The 21,255-nt window shown below is 43.5% G+C and overlaps 1 protein-coding gene across 7 annotated transcripts in view; it reads right to left on the bottom strand.

Annotated features, from left to right (window-relative positions):
- Window positions 1–21,255, bottom strand: part of MTHFS (methenyltetrahydrofolate synthetase) — a 271,461-nt gene that overhangs the window by 187,116 nt on the left and 63,090 nt on the right. The window lies entirely within an intron of this gene.

Genomic DNA, 21,255 nt, shown 5'->3' with positions numbered 1-21,255 from the left:
ATTGAGAAATCTTGATCCCTTTGTCCCCAGATCGGGCCTTAGTCCCCAAAGGCCTCTCTACTACTGTTCTTGGAAAGCCCAGCACATGCTCAGGACAAGGGTTTCTGGGAGCCAGGCTACGATCCCAGGATTCTCAGGATGGGTGTGCACATAAGGTGCGCTCTGCACCTACCTGCCCCGGCACCCAGCCTGCTCACTCAACAGGACAGACCACGGTGCTTACATCCACCAATCTCCTTGTCAAAGCACCAGCAGAGATTCTTCTTATGTATTTCTCGGCTTTCTCCCCCAAGTCACCTTTTCTTAGAGTCTCTGCCCACAAGCTCCAATAGCTACAGCTTTACAAAAGGGGGAATGCAACACAGCAGTTTCCAACCTCTCAGCTCCCTTAAGTCTCTGCCTCTTCTGTCTCTCTCTGTCGGCTTTGCCTCTTCTCGAGTGTGTAATTAAACCAGAAGAGCATGGAAAACCCCCTTCTAATCAATAAATCAAAACGTTGGTCCCCTGTGACATTTTTTTCATTACAGTTCTGTAGGTCAGGCATTCATTAATTCTCCCAGATGGAGTTCCCTGCTGGGACATCCAAGTAGAATTAATGTAGCCTTTGAGTAATTATGTATTTTTAAACTATCCTCCTTTTCTTTCCTAAACAGCCAGAAAGAATTGTTTATAAATGAAGGAAAATGCTATGGTCTCATGAGTTGGGTATTTGTAAAGAAGGAGATTCAAATGAGGGTACAAATTAGAGTAGCAGGAAACATTTGGGGTATTTGCTGAGTCAAGGAAGACCCATTTAGAAAGAGGTGAAAATAGTTCAAGCACCGTTTAGAAACTCCTGACATGACATTTCAGCTTTATAATGAGTACAACTGGGGTACCAGTGGCCTTGAGCTCTCATCCTTATGCCCTCCCCCCACCCTCACCATCCCATCATCTCTTTCTTCCTAGCTGTGACAGACATTGCTAGCGGCTTATCCAACACTGATTTTCTCCTTCTCTCAATATTCTATTCCAATAATAGAACCCTGATTTTGTTCAGCATGTCAATATGTCTAATTTAAAACATCTCCCCAACCCCACTGCAGGTAGAGGTGACCTGGTGAATCTGACTAGCCAGTGATATGTCAACAGTAGTCTGCTGTGTGGGACCTTAGGGATAACAAAACCAACTCACCTGGCAAATGGCTGTGCCTTTCTATCTTCTTCCTGCCTGGGATGTGAAAGTGATGCCTAGAGGAAAGGCAGCCATCTTGCAACCATGAGGAGAAAACCCACAGGTTAAGAATGACAAAGCAGAGAGCCAAAAGAAACCTAGACTCTTGGTTTCTCCCTTAAGCAGCTGCGCCGGCCCTGAATAGGCTTCTTTAGGAAATTCCTGTGTGTTTAAGCCATTGTTAGATAAGTTTTCTGTGACATGCAGCCAGTGCAAGCCCTATATGATGTACATTTCTAGCTATCAGGACTTGCAGAGCCAACTAAATCATCCCAATTTGCAAGAGTTCCCCTCTGTTAACTGGAAAACTATTACAACAACCCAATTCAGGCAGGACTGCTAATGACCTAAGCAGTAATCAGCAAAATGTAGCCCACAGGCCAAATCTGTCTCTCCACCTATTTTTTTTTTCCACCTATTTTTGTAAATAAAGTTTTATCGTACCACCCATTTGTTTATGTGTTGTCTATGGCTGTTTTGCATTGTAACCACAGAGTTGCGTAGCTGAGAGAGAGACTCTATAACCCTCAAAGCCTGAATGTTTACTATCTGACCCTTTACCAAAAAGTTTGCCAATTCCTGGCCTAGATCCACCACGTAGGGCGTCTGCTGAAGGCAAAGGAAATATTGAATGAGTAATGAAAGAAGGTAATTATAAATGCCAGCTATGACCAGTTGTAGAAAATGAGACTATAATACTCATGAATATTTCTTTCTTATTTTGATATAAATATTTGTACAAATAAGCCAAGTACTTTTCCCTTTATCATCCCCTGATCATCTGCATAAGCTGTGTTAATAGCAGTTAGCCTTATATGTCAGTATTTAATATCTCAAAAGGAGAGTGTGAATTGGCTACGAAAAGAGCGAACATTACCCTAAGACCAAAAAAGGGACTTTATATCCTGTTCTGAGGAAGATACACTGAGTATCTTCCAAATGCAAGATATGCTTGAGGAGCTGCTGGCAGAGGAGGGGACAGAAAGCAATACCTGGAGCTCCCACTGTGACAGAAGGAAAATGGGTTCCAATGGTTTTTTTTAGATTATTCATTCCTTTAATTTCTCCTCAGATGCAACCATAAATCCATATTATTAGATTTTCAATGAATACTAATTTCTTAAGGGAAATACATAGATGCTCTAATTTTCTTTTCCCCTCCTAGGTTTATTGAGATGTAAATGATGTAGGACAACTGTATAAGTTTAAGTTATACAAAGTGGTGATTTGATACAAGTATATATTGTGAAATGATGACCACAGTTGGGTTAGTTAACACCTCCATAACCTCATATAATTATCTTTTTTAAAATTAATTTTTATTGGGGTATAGTTGCTTTACAATGTTGTGTTAGTTTCTGCTGTACAGCAAAGTGAATCAGCTCTACGTATACATATATCCCCTTTTTTTGGATTGCCTTCCCATTTCGGTCACCACAGAGCCTTGAGTAGAGTTCCCTGTGCTATACAGTAGGTTCTCATTAGTTATCTGTTTTATATGTAGTAGTGTATGTATGTCAATCCCAATCTCCCAATGGACACTAGGGGGTGGGGGGAGTGGGATGAATTGGAAAATGTGTTCCAATTGCTCAAATAAAAAGGAAAAGGGGATAAAGGCCACAGAACAGGTAAAAATAATGTGCTGCAGGGGTGTGGAAGTAGCTAGAGCTTTGGAGACGGCCAGACCTGAATTACAATCCTGGTACCACCACCTACCAGCTGTGTGACCTTGGTAATATCACCCAGTAGATGCCTTTGTTCCTTCCCCTTTTCTGTCTGGAAGGGAACTTCAGGGAAATGACATTTTTTGGTGGTGGGGAACACGTCAGGAAACGTTTCATAGAAAAAGATGTGCAACCAGGCCTTGCAGGAGAGTGGTTCGTATTTTTCCATGGCGTGTAGAATGAGTTAATGCATTTCCGTGGGACAGAGTGGGAAAAGGTCATTCTGCAAATATTCAAAAGCAATTTCATGAAACAGTGAGCTCTCATCCATCTGCTGTAACAAACTGGCTGGGCACTGTGGAGCCTTAAGCAGTATACATTCTGTGAAATTATGACTCCCACCGGGGATATATCATATTTTCTTCAAGGCTGAAATGAAAAGATATACAGTACACTGTACACATAGGCCTATTAGGCTGGGAGAAATCTCGGAGCCATTTTGCTGTTCATGGAAGATCAATGATAAATCAACCTGTGTAATCTGCAACCGACTGTTTCATTTGTTCTTTAATGTTCCTCTGATCTTTTGGAGATGAAGGAATTTCACATAAAACAAGTAGTCTGATGAACTTTAATCTTGCCCATAATTGGATAATAAAATTGGGTACGTGCAGTAATTAAAAGGATTGTGATAGAAGAGTCAATTTGCAGTTTCATATTGAGCCTCTTCCATAAACAGAGGAGTTCAGTTCAGGACACACTCAGCATCAAAAAGTGGCCCCATGGGCAGGAAAGCTACACTTTTTTGTTAGAGGAAAATGTATTTATGGAGAAGATATACCATGTCAGTCATGGCTCATACTACCACCTAAGGCACCTTGAGATCAGGGACATCAGTTTTAAAGATTAGGCTCCAACCTGTTAGTGAGCAGGAGGTTAACCGCTCGATTTTTACTTAAGTGAGTTCATTTTTCCAGGTTATCTGTAGATTGGTTCATCTATTACCCATTCTCCACTGCTGCTGGTTTTGCATAAGTGCAGACTTGCAACTTGCACACAAGTCTGCATGTGTCAAATCTTTGTTTCTGGGCTCCCTAGTGAGGCCTGCCATGCTTGCTCCCAGCCTTAAAAATCTCCAGCCTCTCCTCTGCCCAGTTGGGTCCTGCTGGGCTGGCTCCAACTCTTTTCTTAGGGCCTTCAAGTCCTATATCTGGACCCTGAGCTGGACCTCCAGTGAAACCACCTTTCCTGGGTCAATCCCTGCACCCTGAGGAGCTTTCTCCATCATCACTTTCTAGGTTTTCCAACACTTTTCTTTGGCCTGCTCCAGTCCTGGCCATGGCTTGCTACCAACCTCTCCATCCTCAACTAGTAACTGACCACAGACCCAACAGTGTGGACCATCTGCCACCCAGATCCTGCCCAGCTTTAACTCGGCTACCACACCAGGCCATTCTAGTTCCTTCAAAGCCTTGCCGTTCGTGATCTTTTGGAAGCCTTTCTTTGCAATACAGCACATAAAAATATGATGGATTTCTCATTTATCAACTGATAATAAAATAGCCAATGGCCTACAAATTGTTGATCTCCTTTGATCAATCCTGCAAGATATAGTTGTGAGGACAAAATCAAACAGTGGATTAAAAAAAGGATCTGTAATCAGGAAAGTCCTAAACACATATGAATGCTATTACATGGAGCAAGGGCTGCCTCTATTTTACAGATAAGGAAACTGCCCCCGAAAGAACAAAGGTGACCTGCTCTAAGCCTCTCAAAGCACAGGAGGCAAATTCAGGACTAGAATGCAAGCCACTCTTCCTACACTCTAGTGATCAGTATTACTGCTTTCTTTCTATTGTCTTTAATAAATCATGTTTCTTTGATTTTTGTGTATGATAAAACAAACAGAGATATAGCCATATTAACATTTTAGTACATATTCTTCCATTGATTTTTTTTCCTACAAAATGCAATTGCTGTCTTTTCCCCACAAAGTGCAATTATTGTGACATATTGCTTTGTAACCTGTTTTTTTTAAAACCTGAGAACTTGAACATTCCTCCTCTTTAAACATACATCAACTATATATATATACATATATATATATATATATTTTTTTTTTTTTTTTTGCAGTACGCGGGCCTCTCACCGCTGTGGCTTCTCCCGTTGCAGAGCACAGGCTCCGGACGCGCAGGCTCAGCGGCCATGGCCCACGGGCCCAGCCGCTCAGCGGCATGTGGGATCCTCCCAGACCGGGGCACAAACCCGTGTCCCCTGCATCGGCAGGAAGACCCCCAACCACTGCGCCACCAGGGAAGCCCCATCAACAATATTTTAAACGACTATGCAGTGTATGATTGGTATAAATGTGCCAGTCCCCCATCATTGTGTGGCTATATTTCACCAGATAACACAAGTTATCACTATGAAAACAGCCCCATGCTGAACATCTTTGTTTATATCTCTGGGCAAATAGCTTACATTATTTCACTGGGATAAATTCCTGAAAGTAAAAATACAGGGTCAAAAGTCATGGAACATTATAAGATATCTGTTACATTTCGCCAAATTGCTTTCCAGAAAGACTGAAAAACTTATACTCTCACAGTAGTATATAAGAGTGTCCATTTCCCTGCATCAGAGCCAAAACTCACTATCATTGTTCTGATTAGTTTTTAGCACTCCTATGGTTTGACTTGGAGCTCTACGATGATATATGAAATTAAATATTTCTCACATATTTGTGGCTATTTATGTCTCATTGTTTAATTATTTTTTTAAACATCTTTATTGGAGTATAATTGCTTTATAATGGTGTGTTAGTTTCTGCTTTATAACAAAGTGAATCAGACCTACATATACATATATCCCCATATCCCCTCCCTCTTGCGTCTCCCTCCCACCCTCCCTATCCCACCCCTCTAGGTGGTCACAAAGCAAGAGCTGATCTCCCTGTGCAATGTGGCTGCTTCCCACTAGCTAGCTATTTTACATTTGGTAGTGTATATATGTCCATGCCACTCTCTCATTTCGTCCCAGCTTACCCTTCCCTCTCCCTGTGTCCTCAAGTCCATTCTCTACGTCTGTGTCTTTATTCCTTTTCTGCCCCTAGGTTCTTCAGAACCTCTTTTTTTTTTTTAGATTCCATATATATGTGTTAACATATGGTATTTGTTTTTCTCCTTCTGACTTGCTTCACTCTGTATGACAGACTCTAGGTCCATCCACCTCACTACAAATAACTCAATTTCATTTCTCTTTATGGCTGAGTAATATTCCATTGTATATATGTGCCACGTCTTCCTTATCCATTCATCTGTTGATGGTGTGTCTCTTCTTTTATGAATTACCTTTTCATGTCCTTTTCCCTTTTTCCACTGGGCATATTTCCTTGTTTTCCTATTGATGTGGGTAGCATTTACTGCATAGTCCATGCATTAGGACAGTGAGAGACCTCCAAAGTGGGACGTGACCTCCTGAGCCAGAGAGAACTAGGGAAACTGGTCTTACCATACAGTCCAGAGAAAAGGAATTTGACAACTTTATCCTCCTGCCTGAGCTCCCATCTGCTGAGAGGTGGTTCTGGAGAGAGCTCTGGTGAGGAATGATAGAGGGAAGGTACACGAGAGGATACTACAGCCCCTGTTCTGATTCTGGAATAGGGAGAAGGAAGAAGAGGGGGAGTGGTGTGAGGAGAAGGAGGAGAGGAGGGAAGAAGGAGAGAAAAAGGAGCTAAGGAAGAGAAAACAAGGGGAAGACGTTAATGCAGGAAAATGTTATTGGGGGACTCAGCAGAACGGCAGGGAATCAGCAAGGAGATGGCAGAGGAGCCAGCAAGGGTTAAAAAGGATGTCAGTGGTGAAGTTCAGCACTGTACTCTAGTCTTACGACTGGCAATTGGAGGATGACAAACAGATATAGTCAAGCAGGCAAAGGGAGCTTACATTAATGCAGGGAGGAGAGGTGGTGGTAGGGACGCCCACAACTCCTAGGCCACCAAAGTACCCTGGGCTCATCCCTGATCCCCAGATTGCAGGTCCCTTTCTACATTATCACACTGCCTTCTGCGCTAAAGCCATTGCAAATTAATGGACTTCTAAGAGGCAAATAACTTCCTCTTAGACTGAAATGCTGGCAAAAGACCAGTCATTTTTCATCTCTGATTAAAACGTCTAAGGAAGAAATTGGAAATAATTCAGCAAAAGGAAGCTCCCACTCTTGAAGGTGCAGAATGCAAAAGTAATTTGGAGGGGGTAGTAAAAAGGCAGCACCCTGCCCTCTCTGCCAGGCTCTTTCTCACCAGTATACACAGGGGTTATTTGTAGGTAGGTAGGGTCACTGGGGTAACTGGAATAAGCTTAGGCAAGCAGAATACAATTGGAAAGTGCTCAGGACCCTAGAGTCACTTGTTCATTGTTTCCAAAATGTGCCTTTGTTAGAAGTACTTGTTAGAACCACAAATTACCAGTCTTTTCCCCTGGAGACTGTGATTCAGTATGCCTAAGTCAGGACCAGGAAATGAGACTTTTAAACGAGGGCCTCAGGTAGTTCTTATGATCTAGCAACGAGTTGATTCTGTCCAGTGCTTCTCCCACTAAAACCCCCGAGAAGATCAGACAAACAATACCAAGGAGTTTCGTTCTATGGCACACTAACTTATACAGATCAACATTTCTACTGCAAACAAATAGAAACTATGAACAAAAGTACATTTTTCAAAAATTCTGTTTACAAAACAACAGAGAGCTAGCAAATGTGGCAAGATCTCAAGGCACTGAGATCTCAGAGAGGGAAATCACAGGAGGTGAACCTGACATTGGGCACAGCGTTTGGCCTTGAAGCATTTGCTGATTCTTAAGAAAATCCTAAAAGCTGAGAAGTTGTGTTTTGTAGAAACTGATCAGTGAAGAAGCCAAGAGAAGGAGAAACAAAGATAGAAACCAGCAGCCAACAGGGCGTGAAGTTGAACAGTGTTTTTGTCGTCTCGGCAAACTGGGGGAGAAAAATGGAGGCTCAGGGCAAGACGGGGTATCCTGGTACACACCCCAAGATTTCAACTAGGATCTGAAACCTAGGAATAAGGACTAACCAGAAAGAGAGCCTTTTTCACAAAGACTAAAGCCTAGTTTCAAATCTGCTCAACCCAGACTGGATTATGATGATCTGCCCCTCCCTTAACTTCCAAAAGCAAAAGTAGATCCTCTCAGAGTCTCAAATTATCTCACAATTGTTCATACACAATATCTGACATTCGATAAGCAAATTACAAAGTATCCTAGGAGGTGTGAAGGGCCAAAAACCAAGAGAAAACATAGACATAGAAAGAGATCCAAGGAGATGCCAATATTGGAATTATCAGATAGGCTTTCAAGACAACTGTGAGTAATATGTCCAAGAAAATGAAGGACATAAAGAAATCCAAATTTCACTTTGCTGTACAGCAGAAACTAACACAATATTGTAAAGCAACTATACTCCAATAAAAATTAATTTTAAAAGTATTAGTCATCACAATAAGGATTAATAATGAGTTCCAATCTGTAAGTTTGACTGAAGCACTTATCCTGCCTCTCTTGTAAAATCTATACCTCAATTAATCAAATAGTTGATGAGTGGCAGTTGCACCTTTTAGATGTTTTCCAGCTAATAATAAATGAAGATAGAATGATAGAGAATAGGATAGAATGTAGCCATTTTGCAATCCTAATAAATAAAGAAAAAAAAAGAAAGAAAAGAAAATGAAGGACAAGGTGGAGAATATTAGTAAAGGATTAAAATGTATTTTTAAAAATCAAATAAAAATTCTAGAACTGAAAATATATAACTAAAACTAAGAACTCCATAGATGAGTATAATAGTGAATTAGGCACAGCTGAAGAAAGGATTAGAGACTTCAAAGGTCACTAGAGAATATCTGGATTGAAAGAATGGAGAGAAAAAAATAGATGGAAAATATTGAACAGGGATGGGGAGGCAAGTATATAAGACAAAATGGGACATGGCAAACAGGTCCAACACACATGTAATTGGAGTCTTGGAGAGGAAAGAGCAAATGAACAGAAGTAATTTTTACAGAGATAATGACTGAGAATTTTCCAAAACTGACCAAAGACATCAAACCATAGATGAAAGAAGTGTTATGAACCCCAAACAGAATAAGTACAAAGAAAACCATATCTGGGCACATCCAGTAAAACTGTTAAAAACCAAAAAGAAACAAAAAATCTGTACAACAACCAGAGATAAAAATTAAATTAAATTTTAATTTATTAATGTATTTTATTATTTACTTTCATTATTTTATTAATGACCAATTATATCAGAATCCCTGAGAGTTGGGCCAGGACACAGAGTGGGGAGTGCTTTGTACATATGTAGGTCCTAGAGCCCCACCATCAGAGATTCTGATTTGGTCAACACGGAGAAAAGCCCACGAATATGCATTTTCAACAATCTATTGAGGTGATTCTGATGTAGAAGTTCACGAAACACAGTTGCTCAAACCTGGCTATCTCCTTATCCCTTTATGTTATAGCTGAGGAAAATGAAGCCCAGGCCAGTTGCAGGGTCACAGTTAGTGTACTGCATAGTCAGGGGTCAATTCTGAGATGCAGCTCTTCTAACCTGGTACCTGCAGCATCCTAGTCCACTGCAGGGAGGGCCTATAAGGACTCAAAACCAGAGGAAAGATGGCAGGGAGGTATTGGAAATTCCTGATCACCTAGATGAGACAGGCACTATACAAGGCACTTTCACAGACTTCCTCTGATTCTAAAAGTGGGCTCAAGCTATATATACCATTTACCCAACTTACGGTGTGCCAGGCACTGTATTCAACGCTTTATCCATTATCTTTTTAACCTTTACCACAAACCTACAAGGTAGATATTATTACCATTCCCCATTTTATAAAGAGGCACAGAGAAGTTAAGTACCTTATACAAGGTCACACAGCTCCTAAGTGGGGGAGCCAGGATTTGAACCCACAGAGCTTGATTTTAGAGTCTATACTCGTAACTCCTATGTTCCACATGTCCCTTTCACCTACCAACTCTCACACATTTACCGCGGAGGCCAAAAGATGGCTCCTTTAACTGCTCCCCATCTAGACTGTTTTTGGTGGTGGGGTAGCCTGATAGAGCAGAAGGTGCACATGACCAGGACTTGGAAAACCCGGGCTACAGCCCTAGCTCTGCTGCTTCATCCTGTGGTTCTGTATTTAAATTCCCTCCCTCCTGTGCTCACCAATTTTCTTCACCTAGAAAATAGGGGTAATAATATGTATCTCAGGATTGTGGTAAGGATTAAATGCCTCTGCAGACCTATAGCTAATCCAAGAGTGAGCTCCAGGGTGTGGCTTGACACCGGACGGGATGAGTTTGGGTTCTACTGCTCTTGGACAGACCTGGACACTTTGCCTGCAGGGTGGCTGGCTGCACGGTGGCAGGTCCTAAGAAGCTGTGAGGCTCCATCTGCAGTGTGACCCCGTGCAGCTGGCCTGCAGCATGCCACAGTGGTTCATTTCCGCAACAGCCAATGCCAGCTGCCCAGGGTGAGCTCATCCTCTGTCCACAATCCACACCACCGACAATTCCCACATTATTAAGTGGCTCGCCTAGCCGCACTTGTTTTTTTAAAATGGCATGAGCAGCCATGCAGTTATCTATAGGTTTTCAATAAGCTTAGAAATCTGATCATCTCATTCTCTGAAATTTCCCTTCTAGTGCTTAATGTGGATGGGATTTTTTTTTAAAACTTTATCTAAGTCTTAATTAAAAAATGGATGGATTCAATGGTAGAAATCAATGCATTTACAGGTGATAATAACACTGGCAGGACTAGGTCTGGGCAAAACTATCAAGAGGTTAAAATGAGGTATGGAACCCCTCTCCTTTTGTCACCTGCTCTCTCATTCTGGGGGCACAGATACCCACCTTCACCCCTGCAGCATCTGCCCCAAGTCCAGCACCTTCCAGTGATTTTCCATCATATTCAGGACTCCTTTATGGTCCCTTAGTCCCTAGCAGAACATACCCAGGGTACTGCTTTCCGCTAGATAACATTGGAGGTCTCATAATCATGTGACAAGGACCCTTCCTTTGCAGAAAGCCCCGTCCCCCTAGGGTTCAAAGTGAGGGTGTTGGGGAAGAAGAGAGGGGAAGGGAGAGACGTAGAGATGGGAGACGGATTTGGAGGGAGACAAAGAAAGAGGGAGAGAGAGAAGGAAAGAGAGGGAGCAAAGGGATGAGAGGGGAGGGAGATGGGAAGGAAGGAGAGAAAGATAAGGGGAGGGAATGCAGATGTGTAATGGTTGGACCATCTATAGAGAAACTGGAAAGCAAGGAACATAACCACTTGGTGGATGACAGAAAGGCTTCTAAGGAAATTGAGAGAAAGCGCAGACTTGGGGGAAGCAGCCCACTGAGGACTGGCTGAGTGCTGGCACTTTGTGGTCAGAGAGAAGTAAGCCAAAAGGGCATTTCTGTAGGACTTCCCTGCAGTCTGGTAGTTAAGACTCCAAGTTTCCACTGCAGGGGGCGTGGGTTCGATCCCTAGTGGGGGAACTAAGATCCCACATGCCATGCGGCAGAGCCAAAAAAATAGAGAAAAGCAAAAACAAACAAATGAACAAAACAGAAAGGCATATCTGAGTTGATAGAGAAACCCCAGCTGGCCCAGTCCTGGAAAAAGCTGATTTCACGAACTGATTTCTATAGACCCAACTGGAGGGGCTGAGCTACAGCAGCTGTCCTCACGGGGCCCAGGGCTCCCCAGTGGGAGGCCCAGTGAGACCACTATAGCCACCTTTTTGGCCTTATGATGACAGCCTGGCCTGGCCCACAGGCATAGGTCCTGAAGGGGAGACCAAAGTCCAGCTCCACATGAAGGGACCCCTCTCCCAGTCTTCCCATTTACGCCAGGTGACTGTCTCTTCCAATCTGCCACATGCCCAACGTCGTGGACTCAAGTACTCGAGGGAACTCAAGCAACCAAGCCCAAACTGAGCTGGTGGCCCCAGGACCCAGGAGAGCTCCCTGTAAGCGTTCAGGAAGAGATCGAGGAGCACCTCCTTTCTCCAGCATTCTAAATGAAGATGGGGGCACGGGGTGGTGAAAAGAACATGGGCTTTAAAATCAGGGAAGCCTTGGTTCAAATCCTGAGCCTCCGCTTATTTGGAATATGATCCTGGCCTCAGTTTCCTCTTCTGTGAATTGGGCACAGTCCTACCTCCTAGAGGGACAAGGCCCTGAATATGTTAGTGTATGTACATACATGGGGAGTAGCTGTCCTGCACTTCCGTGTCCCTGGCTCAGGTGGGAGACTTCAGCCAGAGTAATACTCCTGCCCTCTCTCCTTTCCTCCTCCCCCCACTGGCTGCTAGGATTCACAGAAGGACCTTGGAGTTTGAAGGATTCAGCCTTCCCTGGTTTCTTTGTTTTGGACCTGTCTCCCCATAGAGAAAGTGCTCTCTGCCACACGCTGAGCTCTTGCCCTGCTCGGAGGGCCTGTGGGTGTCTGGCCAGTTGTACTCATGACTGGCTGAGGATGAGGGCGGGAGCAGCCAGGCAGGAGCCAAGTCTTAGGAAGCCCTACATCCAAGCCCCATCCTCCACCCACTATCAACAAAGCTGAGTCACAGATGTAGAAAACAAACTTAGAGTTACCAGAGGATAATGGGGGTGTGGGAGGTGTGGATAAATTGGGAGATTGGAACTGACATATACACACTAATATACATAAAATAGATAACTAATAGTAACCTGCTGTATAGCACAGGAGACTCTACTCAATACTCTGTAATGGCCTACATGGGAAAAGAATCTTTAAAAAAAAAAAAGAAAAAAGAAGAGTAGATACATGTGTATGTATAATTGATTCACTTTGCTGTATACCTGAAACTAACGCAACATTGTAAATCATGTATACTCCAATAAAAATTTAAAAAAACAAAGCTGATACTTGACTTACCCTCTGTCTGAGCCCTGTGTCTGTCTCTCAGCTGGTTCTGAACTCAAGAGGAAGAAGAAAGTTAATGTTTGGTGGTTCCTGGTACATAGAAAGCACTCCCTAAAAGCCTGCTACATATGCAACCCCCAGAGGGAGGGTCCCTCCACCAAATCTGGCAGAACTTCCAGGATTCTCAGTCCACCTGAGGGACACTGTTCCTCCTATAAGAAGCCACCCAGCAAGGAAGAACCAGTCAACAAACCTGTCTCCCATTTCGGTGATGCACCCTGATGGACTCTGGGTAAAGTTTCCAGGGTTTTATTTCCACTTGCTCCTGCCCCAGGGTCAGGGGCAATCCTGTTTTTGGCAACCTGTGAGCCGTGGCACCCTCTGTTTAGAGCTCCAGTCCTCAGCTAACATATTCAACTTCTTCCTCCAAAGAAACTCCAGATACCATGGTCCAGAAGACACTTACTGTTTTTCTTTCTTGTCTGCTGCTTCATGTAGTTCTGATGGGGCTGCAATCACAGGGCCCTTCTTCCTGACCTTAACAAGCCCATCATATATTCCCTCCCAGGAATGTGAATATTGAGCAGAGATGCCCTGACATCCCTCTAAAGGATTTACAAGTTTCTGCCACTAGGATCCCCAGGGCTGCCCTGTTTTCTGTCCTTCGTGCGTTTAGTTCTTCCTTCAGTTCTGTGAACTCCCAGTATCAGATTTCCCAGGAAACAAAGTGAGTTGGAGATTGGTGTGCTGGAAGTTTACCGAGGAATGCTCTAAGGCTTTGAGGGAGGGAAAGAAACAGAACTGGGCAGGGAGAGAACTGGAACTGCAATGCAGCTGTGCACAGCACACAGGCCTCAGCCAGTCCCATGGGAGCTGCAGCTGGGATGGCCCTTCAGTGGTGGCCTGCCTTGAAGCAAGGAGCCAGGCCTTCGTACCTCTACAATGACCAGACACTGGGTATGGGTTGTCACCAAGAAGGGGCGCTAACCTTGGGAAAGATGACTTTGTTTAGCCAAGAGCAATTCCAGGCGAGGGCCTCAGCTCTGAGCTGCCAGCAGCCAACATTCTGGCAGCTGGAGCAAAGCATATTTCAGTCCTAAAAGGGGATCAGGCAGCTCATCACAGCACCCACTGCTCCTTCCAATATCTCTTTTTCTCTTACTTAAGTTCGGTCTCTGCTTGAAGTAAAGGACCATAGCTGATATAGTCAGACACAAAGTAACCTCAGACAGTAGACTCCAATTTACCTCCTGCCTTTGGAGAGCTCTCTTCAACAACTAAATCAAGGTTGATCTGTGCACTGTACATCACCCACATTCAAAAACGAGAACAAGAACGTGAACTTCTATCAACAGGAATGCCGTGCAGACTACTAACCACCATGGAGTTCCGCTTCAGTGATCAGTCTGTGCCTGTCAGCTATCCATGTACAATTACCATGTGTAAAATGTTGCTCCATGGGGCTTTTCCTTGTCCCTGGAATTTCTGCAGTCTCCATGGCAGGGACAATGGTGACAGGTATCTACACATTCTAAAGAGAAGTGATGGACATGTTGTTTTAGCCTGGTCCCTTGAAAATCAGACCCTGGGACAAGGAAATGCATGCAGAAGTATATTGGGGGAAGTGGCCCGAGAAACAGGAACGGGGGACTGAGAAGAGGAAGCAGAGAAAGGTCACGGAAGTTCAGCGCTACTAGCCTGGTGATCCTCTGAGGAGCAATGCAGAAGAGAACTCAGAATTGTCTGCCCAAAGGTTGGAAGTGGAGAGAATTCATCGACGGGCTCCTGACCTGCACTGGTCAAGCGCTGCCCCTTGGGATGCTGACTTCCCCACACTGCAAGGTGTGCACATGCGCCAGGGTGACTGAGAGGGCTCTTGCAAGGGTCTTACTCAGACATGACATTCCGGGGTGGGAAGCCCTGCAGGTGAGGAGAGATGCTGTCTTCACCTGTAGGCAGACAGTTTGCTGCAGCAACGGCTGGAGAAAAACACAGCCCCAGAGGACATAGGAGCAGCACAAGAGGTGTCCAACACATATATCCGTGCCGGCTTTACCAGCAGGTAAAAGGTAGCCAGCATGGTTCTTCAACTAGCCACCACAATCACCCATCTCCAGGTTGTATTAGAAAAGATAAGAGATTAAGACGATTCTTTGAAATAAGGGACTTTGCAGCTATAGAGAAGGCTGTGTCATTTTCCTTGCCCTCCCTGTGCCTCTGGAGGGCAGGGGCTGGGAAGAGGCTACCAGAGGTCAGCGGGAGAGTGGATCGGTGCACGCAGTCCCAGCAGAGATTCTCACAAAGTGCCTCTATGAAAGATAGCCCGTAAGTGGGCATTTGGCATGCAGAGGCACTGATGGCCAGGTTACACCAGCGCCCACTCAGGTGAGCTTTGTCCTTTTCCTCCATTGTCAGAACTTTCTGCGCCGGAAGACAGGAGCAAGGGAAGTGAAATACCACACCGAGACCTCTCCCCACTTCCCCACAAGTGGAAGAAAGAAATAAGCGTGGAGTTGGATGAGAAAGTAAACTTTTGATATAAGGTTGGACTGAATTTTTTGAAACCTGAGAATGGAACTTCTTTTTATATCTGAAGGTGATCCAAAAACTAGAGGATCTGCCCAAAATATGTTCCTGCACAGAAAAGGGAGATCCAAAAGATCTAAAGAAAAAGAAGAGAACTATTTCTGGATTGTACTAACCTGGGTTGAGAGTCATCCCTGAAACTGAATGCAGCCTCTAGTCCACACAAGATGTTAGCACCCGGTGGACCAGGAGGCATGTGGGATCAGAGAACACATCTGGGACAGGCTGCACACATGCAGAACACTCCTGGCTTGAGCAGTTTATACCTCTTCCACCCTACATGGCTTTGGTGTCAGAGGTCAGCTCCACCAGGTGAAACCTACTGCACCTGTAGACAACTGGACATATTTCCCATGGCTGACAAGAAGGGCATTCCAATTTAAGCTGAGCTGCTTCTCCATGTCTGTCTCTGATATTTACCTATTCCCACATTAGACTTATCTCTAAACATCAGACTTTACAACTCTGTAAAAGTTTTCCTATAACTTTAGCATGCATAAGAACCCCCTGGGGTGCTTGTTTACAATGCAAATTTCCAGTCCCCTATCCCTAGAGATTCTGATTTCGTAGGTGACCTGTAGAAAACAGTCTGAAAAACAGTGCTCTAGAAAACAGTGCTGTCTAATAGAACATTCTACGGTGTTGGAAATGTTTCATCCCTGTGCATCAATACAGTAGGCACTTGATATGTGGCTAGTGTGACCAAAGAAGTGAATTTTAAATTTTATTCAGTTTTAAACAATGTAAATTTAAAGAGCTACATGCGACTAGGGCCGCCATCCTGAACAGCACAGCTTAGGGCTTTGCTATTCAGAGTGCACAGCAAACCAGCAGCAACACCTGAAGGTTTGTTAGAAATGCAGAATTTCAGGTCCCACTGTGGACCTACTGAATCAGAATCTGCATGTAACAAGATTCCCCAGGCGGGACTTCCCTAGCGGTCCAGTGGTGAATACTCCACGCTTCGAGTCCCCGCGCGAGCCGCGCCGCCACCGCCGCCTCCAGCCGGAGCCGGTGGCACAGGCTGCGCTGCCGTTAAGTGCTTCTTGCACCCTCAGCGGCGGCAGCGGACCGATTCCCGGGTCTGCGCCGGGTGGGGAAGCCCGAACTCACAGAGGGGAATCCCTCTCGCTTCACCCCAGCCCCCGGCTGCACCCGCGGTGGGGTGGGGACGCTCTGCCAGCCCGCGAACGGCAGAGGCAGCGGCCGCGACCAGACCCATGCATGCGCCTCCCGGGCAGGAGGAGGAAGGAGCGATCAGGGCACCCCGCATCTGGAGGGGACAGCCGTGCGCCCCGCCCCTGCGTGCAGAGCGAAAGAACTCCGAGCCTCCCACCAGGCAAAGCACAGAGGAGCGGACTGTGCACCCCGGGACGGAGGAACCTTGCGCTCCAGACCCCTTGGCAGTGGCTGTCCGGGCCCAGCGGTGCTGACTCGCACCGCACACAGCTGCACCCAGCCTGCCGCCCACAGGGCAGGGTTGACCTGCCAACAAAGTTGTGGACAGCGTGGGAGAAGCCAGCACCCCCTTTCGCCATCTCCAGCTCATGGACGAATGATTCTGCCTGTCTCACCAAGGACTGATGCTCCAGAGTAAGTAAACTGCTCAAAGAACTCAAGCAAGTGGAACTTACAGCTTCCTTGATCAGACTCAACATTCAGATATCAAAGTAGACTGCAATACCTGTGTGGAAATAGAGGACAGAAAGCTGCGTGGAGGACACGCTCTTGGTGCTCCAGCTAGGTGTCAGAGCTGTGCCACTGAGGTGGGAGAGCCAAGTTCAGGACCCTGGTCCATAAGAAACCTCCCAGCTCCACGTAATATCAAACGGCGAAAATCTCCCAGAGATCCCCATCTCAATGCCAAGACCCAGCTCCACTCAATGATCAGCAAGCTACAGTACAGGACATCCTATGCCAAACAACTAGCAAGACAGGAACATAACCCCATCCATTAGCACAGAGGCTGCCTAAAATCATAAGGACACAGACACCCCAAAACACACCACCAGACATGGACCTGCCCACCAGAAAGACAAGATCCAGCCGCATCCACCAGAACACAGGCACTAGTCCCCTCCACCAGGAAGCCTACACAACCCACTGAACCAACCTTAGCCACTGGGGAGAGACACCAAAAACAATGGAAACTACGAACCTGCAGCCTGTGAAAAGGAGACCCCAAACACAGTAAAATAAGTAAAATGAGAAGACAGAGAAACACACAGCAGATAAAGGAGCAAGGCAAAAACCCACCAGACCTAACAAATGAAGAGGAAATAGGCAGTCTACCTGAAAAAGAATTCAGAATAATGATAGTAAAGATAATCCAAAATCTTGGAAATAGAATGGAGAAAATACAAGAAACGTTTAACAAGGACCTAGAAGAACTAAAGAGCAAACAGAGATGAACAACACAATAAATGAAATTAAAAATTCTCCAGAAGGGATCAATAGCAGAATAACTGAGGCAGAAGAATGGATAAGTGACCTGGAAGATAAAATAGTGGAAATAACTACTGCAGAAGAGAATAAAGAAAAAAGAATGAAAAGAATTGAGGACAGTCTCAGAGATCTCTGGGACAACATTAAAGGCACCAACATTCGTATAATAGGGGCCCCAGAAGAAGAAGAGAAAAAGAAAGGGACTGAGAAAATATTTGAAGAGATTATAGTTGAAAACTTCCCTAATATGGGAAACAAAATAGTTAGTCAAGTCCAGGAAGCACAGAGAGTCCCATACAAGATAACTCCAAGGAGAAACACACCAAGACATATATTAATCAAACTATCAAAAATTAAATACCGGGCTTCCCTGGTGGCGCAGTGGTTGAGAGTCTGTCTGCCAATGCAGGGGACACAGGTTCATGCCCCGGTCTGAGAAAATCCCACAAGGCGTGGAGCGGCTGGGCCCGTGAGCCATGGCCCCTGAGCCTGCACGTCCGGAGCCTGTGCTCTGCAACGGGAGAGGCCACAACAGTGAGATGCCCACGTACCAAAAAAAAAAAAAAAAAAAAAATTAAATACAAAGAACAAATATTAAAAGGAGCAAGGGAAAAGCAACAAGTAACACATAAGGGAATCCCCATAGGTTAACAGCTGATCTTTCAGCAGAAACTCTCCAAGCCAGAAGGGAGTGGCAGGACATATTTAAAGTGATGAAAGGGAAGAACCAACAACAAAGAGTACTTTACCCAGCAAGGATCTCATTAAGATTTGATGGAGAAATTAAAACCTTTACAGACAAGCAAAAGCTAAGAGAATTCAGCACCACCAAACCAGCTTTACAACAAATGCTAAAGGAACTTCTGTAGGCAGGAAATACAAGAGAAGGAAAAGACCTACAATAATAAACCTAAAACAATTAAGAAAATAGTAATAGGAACATACATATCAATAATTACCTTAAATGTAAATGGATTAAATGCTCCAACCAAAAGACATAGACTGGCTGAATGGATACAAAAATAAGACCTGTATATATGCTGTCTACAAGAGACCCACTTCAGACCTAGGGACACATACAGACTGAAAGTGAGGGGATGGAAAAAGATATTCCATGCAAATGGAAATCAAAAGAAAGCTGGAGTAGCAATTCTCATATCAGACAAAATAGACTTTAAAACACAGACTATTACAAGAAACAAAGAAGGACACTACATAATGATCAAGGGATCAATCCAAGAGGAAGATAAAACAATTGTAAATATTTATGCACCCAACATAGGAGTACCTCAATACATAAGGCAAATACTAACGACAGTAACACAATCATAGTAGGGAACTTTAACACCCCACTTTCACCAATGGACAAATCACACAAAATGAAAATAAATAAAGAAACACAAGCTTTAAATGATACATTTTAAAAGAAGGACTTAAATGATATTTATAGGACATTCCATCCAAAAACAACAGAATACACATTCTTCACAAGTGCTCATGGAACATTCTCCAGGATAGACCATATCTTGAGTCATAAATCAAGCCTCAGTAAATTTAAGAAAATTGAAATTATATCAAGTATCTTTTCCAACCACAATGCTATGGGACTAGGTAACAATTACAGGAAAAGATCTGTAAGAAATACAAACACATGGAGGCTAAACAACACACTACTTAATAACCAAGAGATCACTGAAGAAATCAAAGAGGAAATAAAAGAATACCTAAAAATAAATGACAATGAAAACACAGTGACCCAAAACCTATGGGATGCAGCAAAAGCAGTTCTAAGAGGGAAGTTTATAGCTATACAAGCCTACCTTAAGGAACAGGAAACATCTCAAATAAACAACCTAACCTTACACCTAAAGCAATTAGAGAAAGAAGAACAAAAAAGCCCCAAAGTTAGCAGAAGGAAAGAAATCATAAAGATCAGATTAGAAATAAATGAAGAAGAAATGAAGGAAACGATAGCAAAGATCAATAAAACTAAAAGCTGGTTCTTTGAGAAGATAAACAAAATTGATAAACCATTACCCAGACTTATCAAGAAAAAAAGGGAGAAGACTGAAATCAATAGAATTAGAAATGAAAAAGGAGAAGTAACAACTGACACTGCAAAAATACAAAGGATCATGAGAGATCACTACAAGCAACTCTATGCCAATAAAATGGACAACCTGGAAGAAATGGACAATTTCTTACAAATGCACAACCTTCTGAGACTGAACCAGGAAGAAATAGAAAATATGGACAGACCAATCACAAGCACTGAAATTGAAACTGTGATTAAAAATTTTCCAACAAACAAAAGCCCAGGACCAGATGGCTTCACAGGTGAATTCTATCAAAAATTTAGAGAAGAGCTAACACCTATCCTTCTCAAACACTTCCAAAATATAGCAGAGGGAGGAACACTCCCAAACTCATTCTACGAGGCCACACACTCTGATACCAAAACCAGACAAAGATGTCACAAACAAAGAAAACTACAGGCCAATATCACTGATGAACATAGATGCAAAAATCCTCAACGAAATACTAGCAAACAGAATCCAACAGCACATTAAAAGAATCATACACTATGATCAAGTAGGGCTTATCCCAGGAATGCAAGGATTCTTCAATATATGCAAATCAATCAACATGATACACCATATTAATTAATCGAAGGAGAAAAACCATATGATCATCTCAATAGAAATAGAGAAAGCTTTCGACAAAATTCAACACCCATTTATGACAAAAACCCTCCAGAAAGTAGGCATAGAGGGAACTTTCCTCAACATAATAAAGGCCATATATGACAAACCCACAGCTAACATCATCCACAATGGTGAAAAACTGAAAGCATTTCCACTAAGATCAGGAACAAGACAGGATTGCCCACTCTCACCACTATTATTCAACATAGTTTTGGAAGTTTTAGCCACAGCAATCAGAGAAGAAAAAGAAATAAAAGGAATCCAAATTGGAAAAGAAGAAGTAAAGCTGGCACTGCTTGCAGATGACATGATACTACACATAGAAAATCCTAAAGATGCTACCAGAAAACTACTAGAGCTAATCAATGAATTTGGTAAAGTAGCAGGATACAAAATTAGTGCACAGAAATCTCTTCCATTCCTATACACTAATTATGAAAAATCTGAAAGTGAAATTAAGAAAACAATCCCATTTACCATTGCAAAAAAAAGAATAAAATATCTAGGAATAAACCTACCTAAGGAGACAAAAGACCTGTATGCAGAAAATTATAAGACACTGATGAAAGAAATTAAAGATGATACAAATAGATGGAGAGATATACCATGTTCTTGGATTGGAAAAATCAACATTGTGAAAATGACTCTACTACCCAAAGCAATCTACAGATTCAATGCAATCCCT

The sequence above is a fragment of the Pseudorca crassidens genome, chromosome 1, assembly GCF_039906515.1.
Source record: "Pseudorca crassidens isolate mPseCra1 chromosome 1, mPseCra1.hap1, whole genome shotgun sequence".
Taxonomy (NCBI): Eukaryota; Metazoa; Chordata; class Mammalia; order Artiodactyla; family Delphinidae; genus Pseudorca; species Pseudorca crassidens.
Note: the sequence above shows the minus strand (reverse complement) of the source record. Positions and strands in the feature narration are given on the sequence as shown.